Source organism: Trematomus bernacchii, unplaced genomic scaffold, assembly GCF_902827165.1.
Source record: "Trematomus bernacchii unplaced genomic scaffold, fTreBer1.1, whole genome shotgun sequence".
Classification (NCBI taxonomy): Eukaryota; Metazoa; Chordata; class Actinopteri; order Perciformes; family Nototheniidae; genus Trematomus; species Trematomus bernacchii.
Window position 1 is genome coordinate 6,236,616 of NW_022987851.1, and position 11,557 is coordinate 6,248,172.

Below are 11,557 nucleotides of genomic sequence, written 5' to 3' on the forward strand. Positions count from 1 at the left end.
CGAAAACAGAAAAGTATAAATATACCTTATATAGGTATGGCCCTACAATATATCATTTAAATATAGCATGATAGGTTTCCTTTAAGTTTTAGACACAAAAACAAAACAATGAGCTGAAAGAAACACTACAAAATTAATCAGCCTTGAATTTTCCAGGGATTTCGTCACCACAAAGTGACTCCTTTCAAATTACTCATTCTGTAGAGTTTCGTCAAGAAATGTCATTACACTGAGATCTAATTTGAGTGAAGAAAAAAAATAATATTTTGCCTGGAAATGTGATACTTGCAAAAGTACCCTCTGGAGGCCAGAAACCAATTATCTTTGCATTTTAAAACTTAAGTAGAGAGAGTAAAAGCAAGGTATCATTTACCTTAAACGTCGACCATCCACTACTATACATGGTAAACTACACTTAGCAAATGTGTCTGTCGTTTCTGCCTACAGTGTCAAGAGCAGAACTCAGTAGTTTTCTTTATTTCTTGTATGCGTTGCAGAGCATTGGTAAAACTGCCCCATTGTAATCTGAAGAGCAAAGTGATCTGGAGTGACTGGATAGATGATCATTTCAGTTGCAAATGTACCCATCGATGAGGAGCGAACGGCGGTGCTCGATAGCTACTAAGCTGTCATTTGATAAATATCAACCAATAAAAACATTGTCTTGGTTTCTCAGTATACTGCATAGACTTTGCTGTAGACAGTTTTCCTAGTTTCTTAAGAAACATTTTGATTCCAGCACATAGCAAACTCGACTGTCACGCATTGTTAACGAATTGAATCTAATCAACATGTTGTATCCGTGTACTGCTATAACTGGTCAGAAGAGTGGCACATAATCCTACCCATCACAGGGGGTCAGAAAATACAATAAAACCCAATAATACTCTGAATTGAGTAATGTTTTACTGCTAATGTTTTACTGCTAACAGTTTAGACAGTGGAGTCTGTTAACAAGACCTTTAAGCATTCTTGTCAGATAATTAGATTACATTAGATCTCCTCTTGGCCTTATTACACATGTACTATATAAGATCACTGTTAGTAACATTCTGTATATAACTCTGCACGTCGCTTCCAGTTACAATGGCTGTCCAACATGTTCTCTGGTTGTGGTGCTTATTGCTTGTCTGACACGGCGGGTCAGTCTGTTGCGGCTTTCACACCAGCGCTTTCCCTTTCTAGCTCCTAGCTAGAGCTTTTCTGGTTCAGCTCCGGTTTCCCTTTTCAGCTCCCGCTCTGTTCACACCGCCCAGCTGCCGCTGCTGCGTCATGACGTCACCGTTTACATCGCTGATTTTCTCCCCAACGGAGCTCACAACAACAACGGGGGGGAATGCGTCGGGTCGATGATCGTGTTGCTTTTAATCATACGAAGCCAGATTAAATTAAATAACGACTTCTCCAACCTTATACTTTTCTCTAGAGTGCCGTGGTTCATTGTTTATTAATGTGTTTCAGCGGCATTTACCGACCGCTGCAGTGCTGGCTGCTCTTCCACGGGAGTTTTTCTCCCGTTAGCTCCGGGTTAGCTCACACGGCTCTAAAGTATTCACTGTCTGACTGTCACACAAGCAGCTGATACATATCCCCAGTTCCCCTTAAGTGAATGTGTGTCAGTCTGAATTGATGCTGTTTGGCATCACAACGCTGTTATGAAAGTTTCTCTGGTATAACATGGGTGATGTTAGCATAGCAACCGAAGCTAAACTGACTACTTGCTAAGCCGTTTTCTACAGGCACTTTTTACCGGCGTATTTTTCATTATGATTCTACTTGTGATAGTCGGACATGACAACCTGTGCAGCCCATGTATTGATTCCATCCGATAGCTGCTATAATAACAAACAAAACGTCTGCCTGCTCTCCACAATGATCAATAACAGCGAACGGATGGTCAAAGTAAGGTACAAATAAACAGAATCACACGAAGCCTGGTTAGTGTTGCCTGACTTTATAAAGTGTTTTATTTTTTTTATAAGTGTGTGGTTGCCTTCTAGTCACTTTGCTCAGCGCTACTGCTTGTAGGCAGGCATGACGAGACTCTTCAGTCGACCCATGTTCAGGGGAGGTGGGTTTAGTTTCCTGCACGCCTCTACGTAAGAGAGACGTAAGCGACGCCGCGTCATAGCTCCGAAGCTCTTGCCTCTAGACCGACAATTTTTTGGAGCTGGAAGTGAACCGCATTCCGGAGCTATGACGCGGCGCCGCTGCGGTGTGAACAGGAAAAACCGGCGCTTTTCCAGCTCCAGCTCCGAGCCGGTATTCTTAACACCACCACATAATTAGATAGACGTCCACTGAAAATTAAACAAATATGATATTTATATATACACATATGAAAAAAATTACCTATATTCTTTGAATGTTGCGGTATCTACATGTAGTGATATGCAAAATCGCAAATAATGCAGGAAGTGCACACATTTCAGAATTTTCTATAGTAAATGGATTGTTACAGACAAGTTGCTTTAACACAGCTACTCTCCAATTAATGCATAATGACGATAAATGAAAAAACATACATTTAAAGGGGTTTTATCACGCTGCTTTGCCTGCAGCAGACCAGGTTTGTGAATGCGGGTGGATCACTAATTCTGATATCAGCTAGCTATTATTATCTTCTCACCCCTATAAATATGTTTATATGCATAGTAATGTTATTAGGAAAATGGTGTATTCATATTATGTATATAAAACATGTGAACATTACAAGATATAATACTGTGTGTTCAGGCTTAATGAATCCCCTGGTGTTTGTTTTCTCCCCCATCTGTTGCAAGTGCCACACAGTAAAAAGGTCCAATGGGGAAACATAGGAGGAATAATTATCACTCACCTTCCCTTGTGATACTCATCCTCATTGTTAATTGCTTTCAGATATATGTATCTAATTAGATGGCACTAAGACAACTGTCCAATTGTGTTATAAAGAAACACTTAAATCATGTTATGAAATGTATGTGTGATATTTTACACAAATCCATGGTGTGTTTGGCCTATAATAGCACAATGTCTTGAAACAAGAGAAACATCTAATGTAGACGGTTAGCTATAGTACCATAGTAATAGGCGAACACATATTGCTTCCAAAGTTTCTGACTATCCAGCCAATTATTTTATGGATTCTTTTTTTGAAGGTGGAAACTGTCAGATTTAGTCAACCCTTGTGTGTGTTTAACATTCACTCATTTCAAACACTATTTTAATGAAAATTATAAATAAAGTGTTGCTTACCCTGCGGAAATGGCTACACACAGCTACTCATATTTGCATGTTGCTGTTTTTCATGATAAATAACTGATGCTTCTATCCAAAAACAAACATACACTCAATATCGTTGAAATTACTACAGGAGCAATTAAGGCTTATGTATTTGTCCCTGCTCAGGGTGGGATCAAATTGCTGACCCCCTGATTTGCAGATCAGTGCACTAACTCTCTGTATAGCGACGTAATACACTTACTGCTGCTATTTGCCTTAGCCTGATAGAATCAAAAAGCTCTGGATAACCAAGGCACTCACGATGTAAATACTATCACTGCAGTTTGCCTCGGTTTATTGTCTGAATATTGAAGATACTTTAAATGTGATACCGTCTTTTCTCTGAAACAGAAAATACAATTGTCATCAAATTAAACGGAACCATGGGACACAAAGTCCAATTCCAGTCTTAACTTAGTATACCATATGTGTATTTTGTTTTACAGTTTGCCTTTGTACTGCACTATAAAGCTAACTATCAATACAGCACATGCATTGCATTTTATTCAGAAATAGAAATGTGTGAAAAGCTTGCAGCCTTGCTTTGAGGCAATAGTGCATTGTGATCAATTACTACATGACTACATTCATATAATGCTTTCTGATGCACTTTATAAACAGTCAGTAAACTTTGTAGTTTTAACTCATAACGAATTATAAGTCTGTATGGATGACCTAGTTATATACTAGATGAATGCCACCATAAACACACTGTAGATAGGCCTGTCGCGATAATCGATAAATTGACTTATCGTACGATACATAAAAATGGACTCGATAACTTTTCTGAGCTCGATAAGTTGCCGTTTAGATAAGGATGTGACCAGCATTTTAGCCAGGCGGGCTGTGGCTGCCGGCCACGCGCGCTGTGAGGGGCGGGGCTGACACACAGCCAGGTCAGGAGTCAGACACTTTGCGTGCACGTGCAGCAGTGTAGCATGCAAATTAATAATATAGCGACAAGCGGGAGACAAAGTTTGACTTACTCGAGGGGAATTTAAAGTGAAAGGTCGGAAGGTCGTGAGTTCAAATCCCACCAGGAACACCACCACTAGTGTGGCCTTGAGTAAGGCACTTAGCCCTTAGTTACTCCAGGGAGAATGTCCCTGTAATTGGTCATTGTAAGTCGCTTTGGATAATGTGTCAGCGAAATGAAATGTAACGTAATGTAATGAAATGGAATTGGTTACAAAACCTAACTACACATCTCCGGTGTGGCAGTATTTTGGATTCAAGCCAAATGAACGAGGCCAACCTACGGATTTGAATGAGCCGGTGTGTCGCATTTGTTTAAAAAAGGTAGCGACAAAAGCTAGCAATACGACAAATCTTAAACTACACCTAAAACATAACCACCCCATTCCATTTTCCCAGCTGGGATTAAACACGGCAGCTGATGATGGAGAGCCCCCACCTTCCCGACAGTTTACAATCAAAGATGCATTTGCCCGACAATGCAAACATGTTGGTGTTCCTTGCTCGAAAACTTTGAAAAACAGATTTGGATATGGCCTGTTGAGGCATCTGGGTCTTTGTATGGACAGTGGACTGTACACTTGACTCTTGTTTTAAGGAGTTTTTTTTTGCTTGAGACAATTTTTTGCTTGAGACAATGTGTGCTCATATTTATTTATATATATAAATAGATAGATATATACTAGATAGATAGATAGTTAGATAGGATGTACTTGAATTATTATTATATATTATCATTATGTCAGTGGTCTAAAATGGTCTTACAACGGTGCCGACAATATTATCGTTTATCGCAATAATTTCCAGGAAAATGTATCGTCCAACAAAATTAATTATCGTGACAGGCCTAACTGTAGATATGGTCATCATATAACGTTTTACCAACATGACAAGATGCTGCAAGTTACTGAATCGAGCCGTTAGGAATACAATTTAAGTTTTAATTTGTTAATAGATCATTGATATTCAGAACTTCTTATCTTATTTTAGGTAAATAAAGTGTTGGAGTGTTCCTTTAACAGATCCATCTCTAATGGTGATCTGTGCCATCATAGTAAAAGGCACACAAGTTCAGATGATGGCTATGGGCTACACAGCTACAGTGTGAGGCAGTGCAATCTACTAGATACACAATGAGACTAAAGCTTATATTAAAAAGGACCACCTTGTTTGAAATGTGATTTATTGAATGTTATTGTTCGTTTGGTGGCATGGTACATATGACTTCCATATTAATACGATTGTCTGTTCCTGCCTTATGGTGCTCATGTTGCAAAATACAAAATGCCAACAATTTGACCCCGTCTCCGCTATGATCCAAGCAGTAGAAATCAGTAATGTGTTGTGGGTTAGACCTCTCTAGCCTGGTACAGTACTGAATGGCACTGTTGTGCCCTTCTAATGTTCATCTAGAGAGCACAAATGACTGCAAACAAAGAGTGATCCATTGCAATATCCTCCATACAAGGTCATGTTGAGTACTCTTGGCTTCAGTGTTCTGATGTCCATCTGCATGGCCCATAACAGATGCTATTGTATGTTCTGTATTGGATCATCCCTCATTTAGTCTAAACCTAGGGCCATAGCTTCCATGGTTCCAGTCCAACAACTGCTGAATTCCATTTGTTGTTGGAGCTCACACAGTTAAAATGTCAAGCTGACAAATGTTGGTAATTGGGTTACAACTAGGGTGGTTTCTTTCTGATCAGCATTATGCTCATTATTTACTTTACTTTATGTAATATATGTTTGGACATCCAGTGCCTTTAATGAAGGGACAGTATTTAAAGGGGGAGACAGAGGGGATGATAAGTGGCAGATTCCGGCTGAATTCAAACCAGGGTCCTCTGAATTGGTACCGAGCACCAGTACATGGGCTGCCAGTTCTACCAACTGAGATGAGATGCTCACTTTTAACTTGAAATGAACACAACTGAACAAGTAAAGTAGAACGTAATTAGCACCATAGTAAAAAAAAAAGAAAGAGAAAATTGTTGTGCTTTTGACTTATCCATTTGACCTAAAGATGTTTAAGCTGTAGCTTGTTAAGTGTTGATTTGACAAGCATACATCTCCTGCAAAGCCTTAATTCAGATCTGCAGCACAGTTTGTGTGCAGAATGCTTTTGACCTCTCTTGGCATGAGCGAGAATATTGATTTTTTTCCTCTTGATGACAACCAGGAGTCAGCTGTAATTGATCTAAATCAATTAGAGCCCCAAGTTTCCTGATAACCATCAGGAAACATCGCAGTGTGAAAGCCAATAGTATCTGAGAATGCACTCGTTTACTTGTATAGCCAGAATTCCTAGATGATGCCAAAGCACTTGAATTGATAAATTATCTATAAAGGAGTGCTCAGGTCTAAGCACACAGGACAAAATCATTGTTGGACAAAAGAGATATAGCAGCACTTGCACATGTGTCATCATGATGATATAAATGAGACTATACGTATTTATATTGTATTTATTTAAAATTAAATGTTTCATTAATACAGTTCAAAAAGGAAACAAAGTTGCAAACACCACCATCTGCAGCATTGTCTGAAATATGTGTATAGTCTAGGGCTGTCAAGTTAACGCGTTAATGCAAAGTACATTTTTTATTTAATTTATACATTTTAATAAATTAATAAATACATTTATTAATTTATGTATTAATAATAATTATTTATTTATTTAAGTCACGTGTGCGTGTGCGTGTGCGTGTGTGTGTGGCGGGCCGAGGACAAATACATAACGCATGTGTATTTGTCCACGGCCCGCCCCGTAGTTTCAGAGCCCAAAGGCTTGACGTTGTTGTTGTTGTTGTTAGTTGGATGGTGGGAGATTCTAGCGAGAGATATGGATACAAAAAAAGGTGTTTTAAACAACAATCCAAGCACACAGCTGATGCTGACAGCCCCGCTCCTGCCGCTCGCTTGCGGCAGACCACGCTTGAAGGTTTGTCGGGGAGACGCCTGAGGCCTGTACTACGAAGCTGGTTCAACCTAACCTGGATATGTTTGAGTTAGCCGGTTGGCCTAATCCAAAACATACGCGTTCTCGCTAAGCTGTACTACGACGCTGGTTATCAAGTGGATCGCTCAAGCCAGCCGTGTCCTATCTAGTTAGGTGCGCGTTCACATGAAAGGGGTGGTATTTGGAGCGTTCGACCAATCACAAACATGGACAAGCGCACTGACAGCGCAGCGTCATACTTCCTGAATGAAAAGTCAACTTTAATATTAGTCAAATATGAAGAAGTTAAACTTTAAACATCCATGACTTAAACACTTTATCCAGGATAAAAGCCACATAGCTGCACCTGCAAGGTGAATACAGCTGGTAAAAGAAAAAGCGTTTGAATGCGTACATTAACAGGTTTATGATATCACTGCCCCGTCCAAGACACGAGTGGATCTGACTTTAATTACATTTGACTCGAGTGTTTAGTCAACTTAATGTGTTGCTTAAAATAATACTTCTGCATACAGTATGTGACACTGTGAGTGTTGCACGGCCAGATACGGCTCAAGAAGCTGACTCAGATAAGGAAATATATGATACACTTCTTCTCTCTGGCCTACTAGTTAGAGCGGAGCACGACTCCTGACTTTTCCTTGTGTGTTTTTTTTTTATTTTTTTTATTTTTTTTATATATATCTGTTGTAATTTATTGTCTTTTATTGTGATTGTGGTAATGTGTTTTTATTACATGTACAGCACTTTGGCTCGACCAAAAATCGCTTTTAAATGTGCTTTATAAATAAAACTTGATTTGATTTGATTTGATGTGATATGATATGAATGATAATGGGACACATCGACGTCTGCACTCACAGTGCCGCGGACTGTACTTAATGTTACTCTGATCCGGTTACTTATGTTGTGGCAGATATTTAAGTAAGCTTTCTTAACGCTAATGTTATAATAGTCAGATTGCTCTGAAGATGGGAGGGGATATTCATTTTCACGTTCACACAGTCAGTTGATTTTTGCCGGCCGTCTTTCCTGCAACGGCAGTTTTTCTGTATTCCCTCTATCCTGTAATATGACTTGATAGCTTTAAACTCTGCACACGGAGCTCTGATTGGTCAGCAGGCGGTGCTTTCACTGAGTTGATCTCTTATCCTGGAACCAAACCTCCTCCCGAGGAGGTTAGCCGCTCAGCATAAGTTACCATGGAGATCTAGCCCGCTTAAAAGAGAACCAGCGTCGTAGGACCGGAAAGCCCGAGTTTTCCCTGAAGTTAGTCGGCTAAGAGAAAATCCGGCTTCGTAGTACAGGCCTCTGGACACGGCATCTACGAGCAGCAAGCTTTTAACAGCGATAGCTAAATGGGTGGCTACAGCTTAACATTGTGGAGAACGAGGGGCTGCGTTAGATAATTCGGATCGCATCCAATCACATCACAGCGCATTATTTTGACCCACAGTGGGAACTTCAGTCTCATGCTTTGACTGTTATGAAGACAGAGGAGCGGCATTTCGCCGACAACTGTAAACAGGCTTGTCTGTTTGAGCAACTGGCTCAGTGCAGAGAAGTACACAGGGTTGGGAGGGAGTGTAAGAGAGAGAGAGGTTCCAGGTTGTTGTATTGAAAATATTCAGGAGAATATTTGTCATTGTTCCAATGATAATAAACAAACATTTGCATAAAGCATATTTGTCCACTCATATGTTGATAAGAGTATTACAAACTTGAAAAATATTCCTCTAAGGTACATTTAGAACAGATAAAAAATGTGCGATTAATTTGCGATTAACTATGGACATCATGCGATTAATCGCGATTAAATATTTTAATCGACCGACAGCCCTAGTATAATCACTTGAAAAAATATGTATGCCAAGACAAAGGAAAATCAAATGGAGGAACGAAAGAGACAAACTTAAATGGACATTTTCTTCTGTAAAGTATTTTAAATAAAATGTAACATCACATCACATTTGCAGAATACATTTAAAAGAAAGTTCAGTAAATAAAGTACTACTAAAAAATGTCATGGTGCAATAAGGCTTGGGATGTATGATGGTACCGTGTGACAGTAGAAATGAGTCCACCAGTAATGATTTGGCAATACCATTTCCACCAAGGCGGATATTCTCACGTGATCTGGAATAATTCAGTGGCCTCACAAGGTAAATAGATTTGGGCAGACAAGGAGAAAGAGAGTGAAGTTGCAAGAAATCTGGTTACTTGATTATCTGATATTTGCACAATATAGTTCTTTATTTTAAATGTTTTTGTCAGCTATGACTTAACGCAGGCTCATATGTAATTGCAGTATAAGGTAGTTATTTTTGTATGTATGCAAGTTCCAAATAAAAAGAAAGACATGATATACATTTGATACATTTAAATGTATGATTTACTTTTTAATTTACAGAACATTAGGGTAATGTATTGTGATAGTTTGGCCATTGCCCACTCCAAGGTCCGATTAAGCGACATCCTTTAAAACAGGTTACTTTAGATGGTTACATCTGACAGAAATGCCACTATGAAAACAATTTCTAAATTTTAAAAGAACCTAACAAAACCTAGTGATTCACAGCCAAAACAGACATACTCTGTTTATCACTGCCAAAGACATTTTGGTAGCCTGAATCATCCTTCCCATATGTTATTAAAGTCTGCTTGCACAAATATTTTTTACACTTACCAATGTTACTCTTATTACTGTTTTACGAGGGATTTCCTGTATCTCAGATATAAGATAGGCTATCTTTTAACACAATAAAACATCTAAGTATTACAAATATTTCCCATTGTACCAGGATCAGTTAAGAAAAGGCCACACAAGCAAAGATCATTGCTAAGCTGCAGAAGCATCGGAGACAGAGGGAGACAGGCTGTCCATTACCATTGTTTTTGGCTGGTTTCACACGTCTCCAGGCACAAAATATGTTTACAGGGTCAATCACCTGCCACCCACTCAGTCTGAGTAATTGGAAATGACAACTGTTACATATTGCATTTCCAGCAGAGAGGAAGTTTGGTTAGTGGTTGTGTGCTTCAGTAAATACTTATTGCATCAGCAGGGTCCTTTGTGTTTTACATAAGCAGCTGCTCAAACAACCTCAAGAATTTGTAGAAATACATTTACATTATATACTGCGTCTACAGGTAGCCAATGAAAAAGCTCAGAAGAAATCTTGACTAAATGACATATGGCAAGAAGTGGCTGAAAGGATGCATTCTTTCAAAAATACAATACCTGCAAACAATACAGGTAGTTAGTGCTAAAGTTCAATATTAATGTTTTTGACACTCCATGTCCAAGTAAGCTATAAGCCTGTATCTCCTATTGTATTCCAACCGTAGCACTTGAAGTAGATAAGCACATTTGTTGTTGTTTGTTTGTACCCATGTAATGCACAATGAATAGTTTTTAATAAAGAATGTCAGCTAGATGAGTAAATAAATAGCTAAATCTTAATGATAAATGCAAATGAATATTAGCAGGAGCCAGACTGTTTCATAAATAAAATAATTTGCCTAGCGTGAAAGAAAGTAATTACACAGGATTAACTTCAGCTTTGGTACCCGCTAGTTCAGCTTTTAGAATAATGAAAGCTAATCAAAGATGGTGTGTCCTTCACTTTGCTCCGAACAAATAACATTAACAGCCCCTCCCAAAGTGAACAGCAGTACTTGTTTCAATTAGTGCTGATGTGCCATTACCAAAAGTAATGAGAAGCACTCTCTTCAATGTTGGTCAATACGCACTGCAGAATCCCTTTATTAATAACATAATGGAATTTAATTTATTTGCAGTAGAGTTATCTCTGTGGGAATTGATATATAAACAAAAAGTACAGAGGCAGACAAGATGTTCACGCTCATTATTCACAGAACCGATGTCCAAAACTATTTTTATTACATATGCATTTTCAATTCTCGTGTGAGAGCTTTGCTTAGAAGCTACTGCCAGCAGAAGTGGGCGTGTTTGAGATGGTTAAGCAAGCATGGATTATACCATGTCAATCATTCGAAGCACTTTAAGTAAACAAGCTAAGACACCATACTAACAGCCTTGTTGAATAAAGCTATCTTTATGCTGCAGGTTATTTTATATAATAGAACGAAAATTCCCAAAAAGGGCTGTTAGGTGAATATTGTTGCATTAATACATGTAACGGAAATTATTGAATGTGGGAGCAATTAATGTATCAAGATATGTCATAAGCTATTTTTATACCATCTCCACTGGACTGCAGTATGTGTCAGTAATCTGTCAGTGTTGTGAAGTAGAGGACATCATTCACTGCTCCCTAACATACTGTGTCGTGAAGTCCTGTCCCAGAATATAATTGGCTGCTAAAAAGAAAA